General features: G+C 38.5%; 1 protein-coding gene across 3 annotated transcripts in view; it reads left to right on the plus strand.

Moving 5' to 3' along the window:
- The window catches only part of TENM1 (teneurin transmembrane protein 1), a 770,124-nt gene that overhangs the window by 387,686 nt on the left and 361,972 nt on the right, over nucleotides 1-20,466 (plus strand). The window contains exon 1 of one of the 3 annotated variants that reach the window (XM_074551699.1): nucleotides 16,187-16,207. The exons of the other annotated variants lie outside the window; for them this stretch is intronic. The gene's annotated coding sequence lies outside the window, so the exon portion shown is untranslated. Of the gene's footprint in view, nucleotides 1-16,186; nucleotides 16,208-20,466 lie in introns of those variants that run through there. 3 annotated transcript variants of the gene reach the window in all.

Genomic DNA, 20,466 nt, shown 5'->3' on the forward strand with positions numbered 1-20,466 from the left:
CACTTCCTTACCAAACCCCGTAATTAACTAGGTTGGGATATTTGGCTTGTCTGCTTTACAAATAAAGGAGATCATGTGTACTCTTGTTTATTACTATTACTATCAAAGGGTAAGAACATGATTCAGAAAGAATCAGAATATTGAATGAAAAGGTGAAGATTATTTTCCAGTTCTTCCCTGTCCCTCCCACCTTTCCATTTAAAACTAAAACAAGTCTTCCAGACGTTCCAAATCATTTACCATTTACCAGATTTTTCAGCAACACCAGTCCCTTTACTTTCCTATCACCCCATTCTGGATACAGCATTAACCTTCACATAGCTGATGATCAACTCTTGACCCTGTGATTGTCCCCACATTCTTCCCTAGACTTGAAACGGGTCAAACAGGTCAGGCTTTGCCCATTCTTGAAGAATACTTCAAGAAACTCATTTTGGGCTGCAGAAGCCACCACAAAGGCCAGACTCTGACAGTGGAGCACAGCCTTGCAGTCTCTGTGTTGGGCATCTCTGTCCACATGGGATTTTGAAGGCAGTGAGGTGTCCCCATCCAGTCTGTTGCAACCTGAGCAGTTTTTGTTGAGTTGATGCTTTTGTGAAACACCAACTACATCTTCTAAGCCAAAGCAGAGAATCAGTGTGTGCTGCCCTGTGTCCCAGAGCCCTCTCACTGAGATCACACAGCCTCCTAGGAGATCAGCAAGAAAGGAAACTGCTGTCAAAAGATTTTTGCTGCAGGTATGGCAAATGGAATTGAAAGTTATGAATGTGTAAGTGAAGAGTATATGACTTTCATGAAATATAAAAGTGGTTTGAGTTGATAAGGTACTTTTTAATGGCTGGAGTGTTAACACTTTATTACAGCTAGATCTTAGTCCTGTGCTGATAAAGCAAGAGGAGTTGCCAAAGCCCTGTATGCAATTAGTCTACAATTGCCTTTACAAGTGTGACCAGAGGATTTTTCACTACAGGGAAGTCTAACTTCCCTGCTTAGCAAGTGGATCTCACAGCTTTTGAGCTAAAATGCAAGAGCTCTAAGCAAGCTTAGAGCTTATTGCTATTGCTCCTTATCCCATCATCAGTCCAGGAAGAACAGTGGCTCTCCTTGTAGCAGCGAGCAGTTGAAGAAAAAATTCCTAACCCACAAAATGATGTAGAATGTGTCGTTCTCCTGGATGCTCTTTCTCAGTGTGATCAAGAGGCTCTCGTTTAGCGAATCCATTTGCTCACTCAGTTTTGGAGAGTCGCCCTTCATTTATTCTTTCCCTTTGGAAGTACTTTCGAGTGCAAATTACTGCTATCAGAAGCCTTGAACTGAGAGGCTATTATTCTCCATGCTCAGATTAAATTAATTTTGAACAGTTTAATGCAGCATGTCCGAGCTGCAAGTCCAAGTGGTGTCAAATCTATTTCTCTGCTTTTTTAAGCTGCACCTTCAAGGGCAGTATGATTCATGGTAAATGTGTTCTTCTAATGTCTTTTGCTAGGCATTATTATTTTCTTTCATTTGCAAGTCATGAGGATAAAATGTTAACTATTTTCCTCCTAAAATTATATAAAGAATGCACAATTTGATACTGGCCTTTTTTCCCCAAGATTATTATATTTGTTTTCTGTGCAAGAAATAAAGGAAAAATAAAAAATAATCACAAGGAAATCAAGAAATTCTTTTTTAAAGTGTCTAAAGGAGAAAAAGAAGACACTATAGGATCCTGCAACATCATTGCATTAGTAAGGAATTATCTTTATCAAGGTCTCTGTAATGAAAATTAAGGAGTTTTTAAGGATTGGCCACATAAGTCTATTTTCATTTTTGCCAAGGTGCAAACACAAAGCAGGACATAAATCTGCTTTACTTTTCAAGCTGAAGCATTCAGCTCTCTCTCCACTGCTTCCAATTGCTAAGGTGTCATTGAAAGGTGGTAATGAAGATTTCCTGGAGGTTTCTGAACTCTGCATAGCCAAAAGTGGCAATCAGGTTTGCACTGTGTAAGTAGGGAATTTGAGATGCTGAGAGATCCAATGTGCTTTCTGTGAAAGGGGCCCTGGTGGACAAATACATTTACAAAGCCAGATTTTCAAACCCATTCTCTAGCTCAGCAGTTGCCATTCCTGTTTCTCATTTTGCACTCAGATATTACTGTATTCTGATATTTAGGTAGTGTCAGTACTGCCTGATGTATTGAATATCACACTGACATATGGTGTCCTTATTTTAACTTCATCTTGTATGTCAAGTAATTGTTGTTACTTTCATGATCATATGTATCTGTGAAATTGGTATAACACCACTAAAAAGTGTATTTGCATATTCATAAATAGCTATTTGGCTCTCATGTATCCTCACTACAAAATTAGGTATATACACAGTTAAATTATAAACATAAGGGCAGTGTATCCATCTGACAACTAAAGTCACCAGTATGAAAAAGAACAAGTTGTAGTGATATCTCCATTAGTAACTGAAAAAATGGAATTTTTAATTCTGCCTGTAAAAAAAAAAGCACCTTTTTGAAGAGTGCCAAGGATGGATGTTTTTCTGAAAAATCCTGTTGAATTTTTATGGGCTGGAAGGTAACAACTTCCATGTTGAGGAATTGAGGACTGAAATGTAATACAGTAAAAAATCTGTTCTGCAAATTATACAACATGAATTGCCAAGATCTTGTCCTACATTAAATGCTTAAGAAAGAGTTATTTACCTGTTCTGTACAATTAAGTAAATATATTTTAATGGATTACATCATCAGTGATACAGCTCTCCTGGGATGCATATTATTCTCACAAGCTGGTGATCATAATGACTGTTATATTTGAGATGTTTATTGAGTGTCTTCAAGAGCTCAGCCTATCAAAAACACCTATCAGGAGGTTTTTCTATTGTTTTCACAAAGTTTAGCTTCAGTAAGCTGGCTTTTATCTATTAAATAGTTGGATTACATAGTCCTCTGTATATTTTCACATAGAACTTAGATATTTGCAGTTGTAAAACCCTTCAGGAGCAAAGACAAACCATGTAACAGGTAAGCATGCCCATCAGTCATCATCATCATCGTCACCATTCAGTTATTTTAGCCACCACATATTTTGTGTATATTTTAGCACAAATAGTATTTCCAAAATATTGCAATCACTCATGACATCAGAACATCTGTGACATCACTTCTTTGTTTTTCTTTCACCTCTATTGCTATGGTGTTTCATTTATCTCAGACTTTTTTTGAACCAAGAGCACATCAGACAATCTACTTCTTCTATTTCTGCTTCAGATGCAAAGTTGGGTTCCTGGATAATTTGGCAGTATCATGGGACATTAATTGCTCAGACAAAGGAAGCTCTAAGGGCACCTTTTGTGTTGCAAGTGCAGAGAAGAGTGATGTGCACCATACCAGAATGAGGGATTTGCTGGTTGTGATATAACCTTGCCATGAGAGATGTGCTGCTGTCAGGAAGGTTAAGGCACAGCACAGACAGAATGCCAGGCTTGTGAGACAATGACTGAGAATAAGGCCAAAGCACCAATATCCTGGTTGGATCCCTAATATTCATAATTTCAAAGAACAACAGAAAAATAAAATGAGGCCACAACATGAAAAATTACACCAGTGCTTATCATAGGGAGAGATGTCAGAGAAGCAGCAGCGACTGTGACATTGATGAAGCAAAATATGATAATGGAAAATGAGCCTGGGATTCATCCTTATTGGAAATACCGTGAGTGAAATAAAGTATGACAGAGGAGTTGTTGGCCCAGATGCTTCTGAAGTATTTTGAAGTACAGTTGCAGTATACTTACAGTCCTCAGCCAACTCTCTCTCCTGGGAGAGGTTTCTCCCAGTTATTTTTTGGGTCTAAAGAGTAAAATAACATGCAGGGTAGATTTTCCTATTCCACCAGAAGTTCTGAAATTTACTTTTTTTTTAATTATCCAGCTGGAAGCCTTTTGTGCATTTAAAAGAATTTGGACTATTTCTGATCATGACTGAGCTACACTTATTACTCTGAAGTTCTTCCCTTCAGTAACTCCATCATCTTGTTTTTCAGGGCTTGCCTGAAAGCACAAAACCCTGTGGTGAAATTTGGGTATGCCAGAAACCAGGCACTGGGATAAATTATGGGGTGGAGACGGGTTCACCTGTGTGAATATCAGTGCAGAAGGGCATCAGACACCAGCTGCAAGGAGTGTTTGAGTTTCCATGACATTGTATAATTCCTGTGCTGTTAATATGGTGTGAGTCTGATTTATAGCAGCAATTTTCACAGGGCATTTTTGAGCTCTGTGCCATTTTTAAAGGTTTGGTCTCTAGGAATAGCATAATGAAATCACTAATATGATAAGAAAATCTCTAATAAGATAAACAGAATTCTCATCCTTCTTCCTGTTGCTAGCAGTGCTGGAAATGATCTCCTCCTCAGCAGCCTGCTCCTGTCTCACAGGGGGTGTATTTGGCAGCTGCAGAAGCCATGTGCCAAGTCTGAGAATGCATTTTTCATGTGTTAGTAAGTAGGTCTGGTGCTGACTGTGTGAGAGCCGAGACGCTTGGTTATGTAAATCCTGCGTGATTTGTGAGCAGTTTAGTCACTGTGGCATGCTCAAGACCACAGTTTTTCACAAATCCCTCATAAAATCAACTTACAAGGTCATGTGACAGCACTTAATCTTGGAGAGAGATTGTTTCTGTTGCCAACATTTGAGCAGAAACATGCAACTGTCTTTATTACCAGAGCCCCCTTTGCAGTTTACCAAAGTCTGAGATCTTGTCCTAGCTTGAACTTGAAACCAAAAGTTATTTTGGTGCTCTGGCACAAATACCAAGAAGGCCAGAACCCAAGAAAATATGACAAATATGAAAATGATATGAGCAGAAAACAGTCATGCTGACTTAAAATGGAATGACACTGCATTGGGAACTTTAAATAATACATTCCTTCATAGAGTGGTTGAGGGAGTCCATGAAAATGATGCTTCAACATAAAGTCATGATGAAAGGAGTTTCAGAACATGCAGGAACCAAGATCTGAAAATTTGGAATGTGGGTTTTGAGAGAAACGCTCCTGAGATCTGCACATCCTAAAGAGATGAGCAAAAGGAAATGTTGACTGGGTTTACTGGGACAGCCCCCCGTCCCTGTTATCCAGGGATGTGCTCACACCTGTGTGAACTCTTATCCTGAGGGAAGAACAGATGTGAGGGGTTCTATGGAGATACCACAAGGAGATTTCCATCTGGCTGGCAGGGATGGTGAGAGGGAAGGTGGTGACCTGTTGGGGGAGAGCAGAAATGCCTGGGGGATAATGCAGAAGGACCAAGACAAAGAAGAGCAGCTGAGAGAATCTGCTCAGCTGAGAGGTGTGTGCTAGGCAGAGAGATGGAAGGTTAGTACAGCTGGATGCAGAATTATTGGCATCCAAGGTGTCTTTTTTTGAGCAAATCCCATCCTAGCTATCTTTTACCTCTTCCCTTGGTTGTGGAAAAATAAAGTCACACAAACTTAAAAGCAGTAGGATTCCAAGACCAAAGCCTTGGAATCATTTCCCTCCCTGCCCCCAGTTAGCAATCTGATGTGCTGCAATCCTGAATTCTTGCTGCCCAAGTATTTACTTTAGCAAGCAGAAATTGACTTGTTAAAGCCACAGTCAGTATTTCAACAGCCCTGTAATGAAACTATGTTAAATTTTTAAGTTCTAGCATCCCAGAAATTTGAAAAAATAATAATGATGCACCAAATGATTTTGTGATCTTAAATGTTGTGATCTTAAATATTGTCAGAATTATAATTACATGCATGTAAATTACATTTGGAATCACATCGTTCAGATGGTTGGTTGGTTGGTTGGTTTTTACTGTTTTCTCTCTGGAAATAACTAAAAGCTCAAATTTTATAATAGTTGTTGGATTTTTTGGAGGGTGGGGGGGTGGAACAGCATTATTAAATATATAAATAAAGGCAAAAAATCATGGCTTCTGCAAATATTAATTCCTCTCCCTTTCCCTGAATGACATTCAAGGCTTTTCACTAAAATCTGTTTCACTTTAGTCTTGTTGAAGGTTCATGGCCCAGTCCATTCACTTCTATTTCCATTGATGACCATATTTCAGCAGTGCAGCACCAACAGAATTGTTTCATATCAAAAATTCCTAAGGGGGAAAATTCAAAGCATGAATAAATAAAGAAGAGGTTGTGACATACAATCTCTCTCCATTATCTTGCCAACCTTAACAGCTGCTTGCAAGTGGAATTTTAGCTTGGCTGAATGCTTTGCCCCCTTGCTGCCCTACAGGAATTGTCCTGATGCAGCCTCTGGTGAGCCAAGCCCAATTTTGTGCTGAGCGGAGCTTCCTGCTCCCAGCCTCTGAAATGCTGTGAGGGAAACCCAAAATAACCAACCCTTGTGTCAACTGCAGACCAGGAGTTGCCAGTGGAATGAATCATGGTTTTGCAATTTAAAGAAACAAGCTTGAGCAGTTTGATCCAGTACCAGCAGAAAGTGATAGGAGAAGCTTGGATGAAAGTTAAAAATCCTTCCAGTTGGAAAAAATAAATTACTTTGTTAAATTTGGTTTTTTGTTGAAATTTCCTGAGAGTAATTCCTCCTTTCGATCTTTACTCTGGACTACCTGTATTTCTTAGAAAATTTTGGGGTTTTATATGATGTCAAGAGGAAGCAAGGGTGGTGGTGGGAAATGGCAGGGAGGCTTATTCCCAATTTGTAATATCTGTTCCTGTTTCACACATTTTTTTTCTATGCTGACAGAATGAATAGGAAATGGGAGACAAATTTGAAGGCAGGCCTGTCTGAACATGACATTCAGAAAAATGTACTTAGATACTACAAGAATGAACCCAAATTGACTCTTGTCACTTTTTATCAGCTTTGAAAAGCAAAGTAAATGAGAAACTTACCTTGCTGGCTATATTTTTTATATCTTCTTGAAGAAGGATCTGAGTCAACTTTGTCCCCCTTTCACAAACCTATTTTAGCTCCTAATTCTGCATTCAAAGATAAGAATAAAATATGTTGTTTAATAAGAAGAAAAAAATATCTTCAAAGTACCAGTTATACAATAAAAGCAGAATCTTAAAGCCAAAAAAGCCCCCTGTGCATAGAGGTTTATTTTTAAAACATTATGAATTGTTGTCACTCATCAAGCAGCATTGAGAGTCCATTGAACACCTACAAAAGATCAAAGAACTTCAATATTCTGTTGATTCTGCATTTTTAGCTTAACTACTACATCAAATAAATTATTCTTTGGCATTTATTTAAATGTGAAGTACAGTAATCAGGGCTCTAAAGCTAATCTGATTAGGTGGTTTATTTCACAAAAGCTGTCCTATCTCTTTTTCACTGAAGATTAGCCAAAACCTCAATGTTTCTTTTTCATAAATTTAAATTTCAAGAATATTATCTAATAATTTTATTACTGACAGACTGTACACTGCCTCTCTTTAGAAATACTCAGTACAGCAAAACCAAACAAATGGGTTTCTTCTGTTTGAAAGAAGCAGGATGATGGAACTGGTAAATTGCTGTAGAATTAGTAAAAGCCTAATCTTTTTCATGAGGAAATGTTGTAAAAAGCTGCAGGTAGAGTAATTTCCTTCCATTTTATTTTTGGGGCTTATGCTGTGAGTATAAATGCTATGAAAATGCAAATGAATTGCTAGATTATTTAAAATATGCATAACATGCAGCTATTCTTTTAGAGAGAAATTTGCTTTCCTTTCTTATCACCCATCTGGTTTTTTGTCTTGTACATATATTTGTTTAAGGTTTATATAAAACACCCTTTAGATTTTGGACATCACGTACATAAAAAAGAAGTGTCTGAAGTTCTACATCTTCTGAAATTCCTCGTGGAAAATAGGAATTTGCCTCTGCTCTTCCAATATTCATAACATTACAGCAGCATGGCAACCCATAAAAAGAATATTTCATTCTTTTGGCTCCAAGTGGAGATACATTCATTTTTATATTCCTTCCTTCTTTCCTTACCATGAGAAATAGGAAGTCCAACCCACTTACTTTGTTAAAAAATACTAATACAATGCAGTAATGCTACATTATATATCATGAAATATGGTTTGATTTTCCTCAATATAATTTCCTACTTGTATTTGTCAACTCTGTGTAAATTAGGGCTTTTGGTTATGTAATCATTCTTTTTTCAGTATATTAATTTGTTCTGAATGTATTTTTTTAGATTTTTTTCCGTTTTATAGCTAGAAAGATATTTTTAAATCAGTATTATTTCTTGTATGTCTAGCTTTCATGTCCCAGGGGCTAATATGGAAAATACTGAACAAAATCCCATGGCCTGTTTTCTGCAAAAGCAGCAGATGATCATAATGATTCCTTTGGCCAGAAAAACTTTTGAATGCATTGCCTGGCCATCCTGAATGAGGAACTGTTCTTCTCTGTCCAAATCTGAGCACGTGTGCTCTCACTGAAGTTGATGTCCTATTTTGTAGCAGATAATTTAATTGCATTATAGAGAATAGCAGCATTTCCTGCTCTGAATCAGGTTCCAGCTTTTTTTCCAGATGCAGACAGAAATTATTTTTCCTTTTCTGGTCTACCAATGCTTTGACAAGGGGGAAGGATTCTCACTCCCCTCTGGGTTTGCTTACGTTGTGTCCTTAGGTGCTACTGAGGTGTCCAGCCCAAACAGCTCTGGAGTTTGCTTCCATTTTCTTATTCCATTGTTCTGGAGTTTTTCCACCTTGAATGGCTAAAACAGCTCCTTGCAGTGTGACTCTGACAAAGTGCTACAGATACACCCATAGCTTCCCCATGTGTGCCTTCTAATGGCAACTTATTCCCCTACCTGCTCAGTGTTCTGTGGGAGCAGACTGGAAATGATGTTTAGTACCACTCTCTCATGTGCATTTAGTTGATGCTCACTGTTGGCATAACAGGGGTTAAAGTTTGGAGTAGGACTTGACACATGAAAGACTGAAATAGTGGCACCCCACCCCACCCCAATTTCCCTAATTAAAATATTTTAATTAGGGAAATTAAAATATACCCAGTACAAATGGAAATAGCAAGATAAATTGGTGTGGAAAACTCATTCTACCATCTGATGATGTTTAGAGCCTGGAGCTCTGCCCTGTTGCACTCTGCTGAGGCACAGGTTGGTGGTAGGCACAGGTTCCAAGCCCAGGTCTGTCTGTCCTTGCAGGCAGCACCCAACGTTCCTCTGGGCTCTGACACTCCAAGTGCTGCACCCCTTTACCTCCCACCCTGTCCACTGTGGGGGAAAATGCCTGAGCTGAAAGCTTTAATTGCCCACTGGGAAATAATGAGGACAGCAAGAAAGGTTTAAATATAAGAAAGAGAGCCATTTCTATCATCTGCTGAGTCTGGCTGTCACAGGGAGGTATTGGTACAAGCCCTGGTGTCCCTGCTGTCAAGCTTGTCTGGAGTGTTTTATCATCTGCAGACATTGCCCTCTGCCTTCCCAGGGTCAACTGGATCAGTGCCTTTCACATTTTTTGGCCAAAGCTTCAGCGTGGAATTTTATCATACTTCAGTAACGCCACAGTGTGGAAAATGTACCTCAAAATTCTGGATGTTCCCTCCTGTCCATGTGAGTCCAACAGGTACATCTGTCTGTGTCTGCCTGGGGAGGCTCATGCAATTTTTGGCTGATAAAGCAGCATTTAGGCAGCAGAATCGTGGCCAGTCAGTGCACACAGGAATAGCCAACTTCACAGTGCTCATGTATTTCACAGCTGGAAGTTCTTTTCAGGCATTTTTTTCATTTATAAGAGTTTTTATTCTTCTGTCCTTTTGTGTCTGTAATAATGAGTAATTTCTGCCATCTGTCCTTTAAGGACATTTACTTTTGTCCCTGACCATGGACACTTGTAGCAGGGTATGTAGGAATAACCTCCTAAATAATGCAGAATAGAGAAATTTGCAAGCAGAATGGTAGCTCGGCTACCTGGGAACCTTTTATTTGGCAGTAGACTGACAGATGCTGAACCAGAAAACAATTTGTTACAAACCTCATGTGGAAACAAGTTTATACCCTGAAGTTCTTAATTTTTGCAATGTGTGTCCTTTGTAATGTTGCATTTGCTTTTTCCACTTACAGCTTCAGAGTGGTATATGTCTGTAAATCATCTTTGCACATTTGAGTTTCAGGGGTTTTTAACAGCTTGTGTTTTTCATAGATTGCAGCCTTGACAACCTTGAATACTTTTTTAAGTTCTCCAAGTGGTTGGGGTCCTAGAAGTGATTATTTCCTACAAGAGAGGGCAAGCTTTTATAGTGGGTGTTTCTCTTTTGTGCCCATACCACTCAATATGAGGAACTTTTTCTTTATACTGCCATGTTTCTGGTTGAGAAGTATGGAAGACTTAAGACAATTCATGCTGGAAAGTCCTTTAGGCATTTATGCTATTTATTTAGAAAACTACCCTTTTATGTTCAAAGAATTTGCACTCCTTTTTTTCCCCAAAAATCCACATGGTTAAATATAGTCTTAAAAATCACATTTTCAGTGGGTGAATATATTACTTACTCCTCCTATTTCATTGTAACTCCACATTTGCAAGAGGAATATTGGCAGGAGGAAACCAAGAAAGTTGATTCATCCCAGCTAAGTTTAATCAGGTGTACCTTAGGATTTACCACCTCTTCATCTCTTGCTGTTGCTGAGGAGGGGGTAGGAGCACCAAAGTTTTACATTGGGAGGGATAATTCTGTGCTCAACTGTCCAGAGCTTTGGTTGTTAAAATATTTCATAAATCATTTCTATTAAATAAACAGAGTGTGTGGAAACAACAGGGATTCCATACTGCTGGAGACCCAGCATGACAGATTTCACCAAAGGAAATTTTAGCAGGGTTACAATGATTTGATAGTCATCAATTTGCATTTGTAGCAAATTCTTACTCTTGCTATAAAGTAAAAAAGAGATATTTAAAAATAGGTGTGCTTAAAATGAATGTTTGACTGTCTAACAGAAGTCAATTTGGTTCCAGTTTGACATGTTGCTATATTAGTATGGTCAGTTTCTTCTGGACACATACATTTTTTTTAAAATCTGTTGAAAAGCTTCAATGTGAGTCCTAAGAGTCTCTTTTCTCTCTAGATTAAATATTGAGAAATAAAACAAAATATGTAAATATAGTATACCCAAAAGCAAAAAAGTAATTTCCAACACAGATGGGTTTCAGGAGGTCTGCTGCCAAAGATTTAAAAATTCTTGTGCCAGGGGGTAATTTGCTTGCAACAGAAGAAAGTGTATCCAATTACCCTTATGAAATTATGAGTTTTGCTCCCAAATCTGCCATTTAATGGGGCATTTGAAATGAAGGTGCAAGCAATGGCTATCTTGTTTCTCATACTCTTGAAATTATGATAGATTTAGTGTGTCTTTTTTCTCTGTGTCCCCTAAATATGAGGGAAATAACTATTAAGAGTCATAACTTGACCAGTATTATGCTGCAGGTAAAAATTAGTAATGGTTTAAGTTGTTTTTTTTTTCTATCTATGCTCTGCAGTCATTAAATTTCACCTTTAACGTGCTATAAGGAGTGTTTCACTCCATCGCAGAACCTTCTGGGCTTGCTGAGACCAGTGCTGCTGTTTGCCATCCCTGCAGCCAGGGAGAAGAGAAAAAGCAGCAGAAGAGTTTCTGTGGGTGAAATCCTTGGGAGGGCAGCCCTGGGAATGCTGTGGGTCTGCCCTTCAATTGGGGAAATGAGCCATGCTTGGCCTCTGCATTGCTCTCCTACATCAAATCCAGGATATTTCCATGCAAGATAAATTTATTCCAAGAAACTGCCCTTCACATATGAATTTCTGTGTCTCCCTTAACCCGACATCCCTACTGTGATTTTTAGTACTTTGGACTTGGCATTCAAAATCCAACATTCCTACTGTGATTTTTAGTACTTTGAGCTTGGCATTGAAAATCCATGTTTACAAGCGCTGTACCAGTCCTTCTATTGAAAAGTCATAAATATGGAATGTGACCATGCAATATAAGAATGAATACAATAATGTTTTCATATTGATTTTTTTTTTGGTAGAAATCATAAATTGCTCAGACTTACAGCTTTGTGGAGGCTGAGAAAAGCACAGAGCCCTGGTAGCTGTGGAGGGGGTGTTTGTCACACTGCCACCAACAGTGCCAGCCCCAGAGCCACAGCTGGCACAGCCCCACCTGCCTGCTCCACTTTTGGAGAGAGGAACACTGTAAGGGATGCTTGTGCCCTGATGGCACCTCTGCTTTTGAATCCTGCAGGGACCCAATCAAACTAATTAGGCTTTCTCTCTTTAATTTTACCTGTCTGTCAGGCATTGTCATTCAGCCTCATAGGAATTCTGTGCCTGTTAATTAGCAAAACCTTGTGGAATTAGAGAGGACTCAACAACAGTAAGGAGAAAAACACAGAAAAAAAGGAACAGAAGAGGGAGCAGGAAAAAGCCAGCACAGGAGAAGGGCAGAGTTCAAGTACATGAGAGGTCCCAAAGTGGAAGGACAAGTGGAGGGCAGTGGTCAGTGTAATTCTGACAGAAGCTGAATGAGAGATTAAAAGGAATTTGTTCTTCAAGACATTTTTTTCCTTATTAGGCAAAAATGAGGGAAGAGATGGTGTTATACAGTTGGCCTGAAAAAGCTCAAAAAATTTCAAAAATATTAAAGTGCATGAATAATTTTTTATTACTCTGTCAAACAGTTTTCAACAATAAAGTCACTTTGCCTAATTTTGCTGTCTTGATCTTTTTGAATATTCTGCCCATTCTAGAATAATAGCAGAAAAGTGGAAGAGGAAGCAGACCTAAAAAATTAATATATGCTTAAAAGATTCCCATTGTATAATGTTACATACAGGTAGACCCCATGCATCTCACATAAATGAGAAATTATTTTTGTATTTGTTTAAGCCAAGAATTATTTATTCTGGAATTTTTTTGTGCTCCTTCCTCTGTCATTCCTCCTGTTCTGATATAATTTAATTTAAAAAGAATCTTCTACATCCTTAATGGTGATTAGTTGGAAATTAAAATATGGTGGAGAGTTAAAATGGCTGGTGAGTGTCAGAGCTCTGGCAGTTGTCTCTGACAAGCATTAAAAAGTTGAGAAGGAAATTCTGCCTTTTATTAAACTCTCATAGGTGGTTCAGAGTTTGCATTGAAATCATTCAAGTCTACAGAAATAGTGAAGAAACCAACAAAAGCTGGTCCTTCAATTCTTAGCTTAAAGAATGATTGCTTGTGTGTTTCTTTATAGTTCAATTTGTCATTTCATTGAGTCTACTGGCATTATGATTTAAGAGTCTGACAGACACATTAACCTCTTAATAACAAGTTTCTCAAACTCCTTTTCCAAGCCTCTCTCTTTGATAGGACTAGAACACACAGTAAATCTTACTTTATTTTGAGGTTTTTTTGACTTACCCTCAAAACATGATTAATTTATTTCTGTCTGAACCTAATAGGGCAGATTCCATTGAAAGATGACTCAAGTGGTTATCTAAAAGACAGATGAAAATTTCAAGTTCCACCTGCCTAGGCTCACTAGGCTTCTGTCCAGGTGCTATAAACAAAATTTCCTTTCATGAACAGAAACAAAGTACTCTGAAGTAAATGTTAGACTGTCTGTAACATTTTAAAAAAGCAAAAGTTTGAGGCCATAAAATAGATTTGACTTAAATATTGTAAGAGTTCAAAGAAAGACTTGAATTAAAAACTTTCTCCTATTCCATGAACCATCTCCCCACTCTTGATTTGGATTCTACCAATGTAAGCTTTAAGCAATTTATAAAATAGTTTGTAAAAATATCTTCTCAGGAAAATTTGAGTTGTGTGGAAAATAATTTCTGGGGATAATCCTTTATGTGAGTTCCTCACCTTCTCACACACAAGCAGAGCTGCTGGAGCCATATTTTTGTTTAGATTCAGGGCACCAGTGATAGCCTGTGAATCTGCCCTCACCAGAGCAAATAATTCTGCAGTCCTCGTGGCAGTGTATGGTTGAAGAAGTTCTCAGCTCCAAGTAAAAGTGAGTACTCTCACAGAGCTCTGTTTGCTAATGAAATTGTTATTGCCTTGTGAAAGATTAAAAGTTTATCCTTCTCACTTGGTCTGCAGAATAACATTGTATATTCCTACAGGTACCATGCAAGGCTTGTCCTTCTTCAGATAGTGACAACTGTTTCACCTAAATCCTTACATCTCTTTCTTCTCCTGGCCTCAACTTTGGCCATAATCTGGCTCCTAGAGATAATATTCTAAAACATGCATTTGAAAGCAGGTATTTTGAATATGAGGTGCTAAAATGTAGAGTAAAGCAGATGGCATCCCATGATTTCCTAAGGTTTCATGTGTTGATTGGAAAAGCTCTTCATTCAGAGTTTCTCTGCAAACAGAAATCTTGATTTCCATGGATGCTGCTAGGAAGATGCCACCAACAGCCCCAGCACTCCTCTGCAGCACTGGCTGTGTCTGAAACCTCTCAAGCATCAGATGCTCAGCATTTCAGTACCAAGCCTACAGACAGGAGTGCTGCAACACACTCACATGGGTAATGTGGGAAATAATTATTTAATGCTCATGAAGCAGACAGAAAATTAAAAGTGCTATAGAGCGGCTGCTATTAAAAATCTTTACAATTTGACTTTGCAATTAGATTACGTTATCACTGTATTCCCCTTTTGCTCAGTGCAGGAACATTTAGGGAATACTTCAAATCCATGAAGGCAGCAATGGCATTAATTACTTGCAAATGTAATTAAGAAAAACAATACTGGTGATCTCTGATGATCATGAAGTATCTATTTACTAGAGCAAATAGAGTTTAGGACTGAAAATGTTGCATTTTAGAATATGATTTTCTGTGTCAATTATAAATGATGTTACAAGTTCTTGCTCTTCAGGCATGCCTGATTGCCTTACTGTAGATGGGAATGATCAGATTATGAAATGTTGGCCTCATTTAAAGCAGCACTGAAATACCCTCTGACTTTACTAGACAAAGTTTCATCCTTAGTCACTTGCCAAAAGCTGTAGAGGGAGTAGCTGTCACAGAACAGAACTCATGAGTATTCTGGTTAGAGCTGTGCAGAATATTTTGAGTGTAAATCAAGAGTTCTTTAAAATGTTCCAGTTATCAAGCAAAGACCTGAAAGTGGATGGACTTTGAAATCCATATTAATAAAAAATTGCATGAGATCTTAAAAAAATATTAATATTTTGATGACAAAAACTTTTGATCTCACATTTTACTTTTTTTCTTCAGATTTTTTATTTCCTTGCCAAACTTGGAAGCCAGGAGTGAAAAAAAAATCTTAGTGATTTTCATACCATTCAGTCTTCAGTTCATTTATGCAATCACTTGACCATGACTGTTTCTCATTTCAAAAGGACTCAGAGCCCTGCACTTCAGTTCAGAGTTGTTCTAAGTGAATATTTACCTTCATCTTTACTTCTTTTGGTCCACCACAACCCAGAACAAATCCAGCAAATCTAAGATAACTGTGTCGTTTGTGCTTTGTGATGTGATTCAGGGATTGGACAGGGGAAGACAAATCTGTAGGATCCTTACTTATAGTGTGCTGTACAGTCCAAACAGGAGCAGCAAATTTTCATTCTTTTAAGTAATTGAGCTGTGCAATTGATGATGCCAGGACAGATAAGTACCCTGTGAGCACAGATTTGTTAACATCTCATTGCAAATGTTCAGCTGGTGCCCTAAATGGTAAAATGCAAACAGAGTGTAAATGCACCAGCCCAGAGTGGGTGTTGGGAGGGGGAATGAGGATGAATTACTGCAGTATTTTTAGATGGTAGTATTCATAGTTATTTTTGCAGTGCTAAGAGACTTTGAAACGTTTGGAGTAACTCTATTGACATTGCACTGGGATTGCCAAGGACCAGGCACAGCTGCTTGGATGCTGTTAACACTCTAACAATGCCATTTCTCTCTCAGCATCTTCCTGCTTTGCAAAATTTCTGTGCATATTTCGTTGGGGTGATGTTTCTTTGCATTGATCCAACTTCTAGCAGCTTCTAACAACTTATTTATCACAGGATGCCAGGCAGGATTAGGGCTTGTTGTTAAGACCCCAGCAGAGCCTTCAGAGCTTATTTGTGGCTGGTAACTGCCAGGATGTGTCTTTGAGATGATCAGCTGGAGTGGAGGAGAGGGAAGGGAAAATGCTGTTGTGGTGTGTTGTTGGGAGCAGGTAAGATGTTTGCCTTTTAATAATCTTTTTGATATTTGCAGCAGTGGTGTGGACAGGTGTGGGAGTCATTCATGCAAACACTACCCACGTGCATGTAATTACACTCACAGGAACTTGTGCTGTTACATGAATTAATTTAAACATTGTAGTAACTACTGTCTAATAACACACAGGTTCCCAGGGTACTCAGAGTATTAAATTGCAGATGAGAATTCCTCGGAGAGACACAGGCTGCATATCCATTTGCTGCTCAGGAAGGGAAAAGCTCTGCTGTGTATTGTGTGGCTGCAGCTTGAGTTCTCTGTGCTAGCTCAAGAATTGCTGTGATATATACACATATATATATATATATATATATAAAAATATATAAATACTTTCTAGGACCAGCAGCAAGTTCATTTGAGTCTGTCTCCATTTAAAACCCAGTCAGAGGGCTGTGCAATTTAATGATACTTAGCATAGATTGCTAGTGGCTGCTGCCAAAGGTGATTTTCTACTTTTTCACTAAATGCTGCTTGTAAAAAGCAGTAATGCTCCAGTGGCAGCAGTGTGAGCCTAACTTTAGGTTTAGCAAAAACATGAACGTGGGAAAACAGCAACGTTTTTGCATTCTGGGCTGAAATAGTCTTTGCTGTACTTTGTTTAAATTGGCCCTTAAGGATACATTCAATAGGACTAAATGAATAGGCATTCTTCAACAAATAGTTTATGATTTTGACCTCTGAATTTTGGCTCCTGTTCCATGTTTGCTTGGGAACCTTTCATCCATCCACCTTCGAGACCATGTGCCAATTCTTTCCTGCAACATTTTAAAAACAGTTTAAGAATTAGCAGCAAGGACAGAATTTATCAACAGCATAAGGGCAAGATTCTTATAGATCTCTGAAATTTGTTGGTGGTTGCCTTAGAGTACTGCAAGTATTATTTTTAATTTTTGTGAGATATACACGGAGGCTTCTGCAATACACTGCCACCAGACAGTCTAGCACATCTGGGACACTCTGAATTTCTCTGGTGCTTCTTGTCATGTTTCTTATTTAACAAGAAGGGATTGAACATATACCTATAATTAATGCATGAGAAGTCTGATATTAATAGATGAACTTTCTGTGCACCTTTTGTGTATTTACCCACATACTTAGGTAGTCAAAAAGAGACAAATACTAGGGAGTTTTTGAGAGCATTTTGGCTCATGGATTGTGTTGCTACTGAGTAAACCAATCTCTCTATCTGCTAGGTCTGGGATTCTTAACTGTTAGGCAGGGAGACATTTCCAAAAAGTAATAAATAAAAAGAGGTAAAAAATTGAATTTAGTTAGTAACACACCCCAAAATCTGGCTACATGCTGCTTACTTTCTTAGTAATCCCTTAATGGACAAAGAGAAATTGAGAATGAAACTTGCTTTGTCACCTGCTCAGTCTTCCAAAACATTTGGATTAGGTTTAAAGTGTACTCTTTCACAACTGCCTTAAAGGAAAAGAAACAGGATTCAGATGTCATAAAAGAAAGGTAATCTGGAGAATACCTCTGGAGTATTCTGGAAATACAGAAAAACACAGAAAAAAAAAAAAAAAACAAACCAACAAAAATAGCAAAACCAACTACAAACAAAAAAACCCTCCAAGTATTTTCACAAGGTTTTAGCTTGGATGTAAGACAATATTTGGAGAGACCTCAGCACAACACAGGAAGACCTGTAACAAGATTAGGTTTTAAACTGCAGATGTGTTCAGTTTTTCCCAGTTTTTGGTGTGGGGGGGTGTCATATAGATATTTTGATTCCATCAGAACCTTTCCTCCTAAATGACCAACCTTTTTCTGTTTCTGCTTCCATTGTGAGATGTGGGGCTGGGATGAGGTGCTCCTGACAAAAAGAAATATCTATAGACCTAAGAAAACCTTGCAGCCCATCTTTCCTCTGCTCCTCCTGGTGTCAGCTGCCCTGAAATACCTGATCAAGGATTTATATGATCAAATTGCCATCCTCCACACCTCTTTTGCAGACTGATTCTCTTCATCCAATGTTTATTGTTCATAATTAGCCATTTGTTGATGTTAATTAGACACACGTTTTCTTGCTCTGTAATCTATGTGTGCATGCAAATTTGTTTCAGTTTCCCAGAAGTGGAAATAGATGAGCAAGCATTGTGAGTTTATGGGGTAAAGCACAGCTATAAAATGAAATAAATTGAAACATATACTTGAATGGTTTCGGACTTCCCACATAGCTTTAGTTGGTTCTGGACATATATGTATTTTAGGCTGGGCTTCCCTTAATGAATTTGATTATGGAAGCAGAGTAAGAATTAGATTACAGGTAGAGGGAATTACAGGGAGTCAGTAAAGGAATGTGAGAGGGAAGTGAGCAGGTGAGGTCAGTGTGGGATCAGTGGCCCCTGAGAGGCAGCTGCAGAGCCTGCATCCATCCCCCTGTGTGTCTGCAGGGCTGGATCCTCCCCAGAGCACAGCCCAGCCCTCTGTGGGGATGAGGAGCTGTGCATCAGCGGCAGAGCCTGCATCCACCCCCCTGTGTGTGTGTCTGCAGGGCTGGATCCTCCCAGAGCACAGCCCAGGTGTGGAAGGTGTGGATCAGGGGCAGATCCTGCATCCATCCCCCCGTGTGTCAGACTCAGAGCTGGATCCTCCCCAGGGCACAGCCCAGCCCTCCATGGGGGTGAGGAGCTGTGCATCAGTGGCACTTTGCAGAGGGGAAATGGAGCGAGGCTGCCTGGCTCTGATGAGAACATTAGGCTGGAGTGATAGATTGAGCTGATATTACTCAGGTAGGGAAGGCTTTATATCATAACAGAATGGGGAGACAAGGAAATAAAACAATACTGTGCTTTGTGTCAACAAGAAATGTGAAATGTGGGAGGGAATGCGTGGAATTATAAAAAAGAATGAATGGGTTTCCTCTCCAGCACAGAAGTCTTTGTATAAAATTCTTTGTTTACTGCTTGTTTCAAGACTTGGAATATATTTTCTTATGCTTTTCATCTACACTTTATTTGGGATATGGAGACTGATTGAAACCTCAGTTCTTCAAACACTTATTGCTTTGTATCATGATAATGATGCCTGCAGTGGGAATAGCAGCAATATTATAAGCAATAGGTTTGAGGAGTGAGAGATTCCCAGACTTCCCTGCACTTTCATTTGAAAAGTTCATGTATCTTTAATAGTGAGGATCACATTGCAATTAAATACCTTAGCAGTGCCAGAATGACTGTGCTGAGAAGCAGTGCTCACTCTGCGGTCTGCACAGAATTTTATTTTATGATTGATAAGATGCATCAGGTTACAGCTGTCCCTGGCTACTCATCTCAGGAGATTAGACCTGGCAGCAGTCTCAAGAAATCTGCCAGTTCATTCCTTTAGCCCGAGATCAATTAAAGCAAAATTGTCCCTGAATAATATTTGCTCAACTTTAGGCTCTCTTTGAAAGGAAAAAACAAACAAACAAACACACAAAATAATAAAAACCCACTTCTAGTAACTAAATTATATATATATGCAAATGCTTATTTAGGGGATGAGAAGAGATAGCTTACATTGGTTTTTTTAATAATAAACTAATCTGAAATTTATCCTTTCCTCTTTTCTCTCTTATTTTACCAGCTGTTTTGGAAGCTAAGTTCACATGTTTTTGTATGTATGTCTATCCTCCTGTGATGTTATGGCATCATCCTCATCAATATTGTGTGGATAGTAAATAGAGAAATATTCATCACTTTGTTAAGTCAGGTTTTGTCACTTTTTAGATTATTTTTTTTTTGTGTTTCAGTGGTTTCCTTAAACTGAATATTCAAACTGGACTTAGGTATTGTTTTTAGTTCAAGTCTCCATGAAGCCTTTTAGATATTGATAAATATGAGTTTAAATATCCACTTTAGTGTATTTTTTGTAACATGCTGAATGAAACAAGAGGAAAATACATTGGTTTGCTCAACTAAAAGATGATCAGACACCTCATAATACAATCCAAAGATATTACTAGAAGTAGGTAAGAGGAAAAGTAGCTGTTTTATGCAGAGCATTATTTTTGAATATTTAGTATATAACACTGAAAATTATATCCACTTTTTGTCTGCTCAGTTTTGTTTTCTCAGCAAACTTTGTGCAGCAAACTTTGCAGGAGTTTTATTCACAGTGGGTATGATCCAGCCCTGGAGCTAAACAAGACTTTTCCTGCATCTGAAACTTTTGATTGTGTAGGTTTTGCCAGGAGAGAGTCAGAGCACATGAGCCGGGAAACTC

The sequence above is a fragment of the Zonotrichia albicollis genome, chromosome 14, assembly GCF_047830755.1.
Source record: "Zonotrichia albicollis isolate bZonAlb1 chromosome 14, bZonAlb1.hap1, whole genome shotgun sequence".
Taxonomy (NCBI): domain Eukaryota; kingdom Metazoa; phylum Chordata; class Aves; order Passeriformes; family Passerellidae; genus Zonotrichia; species Zonotrichia albicollis.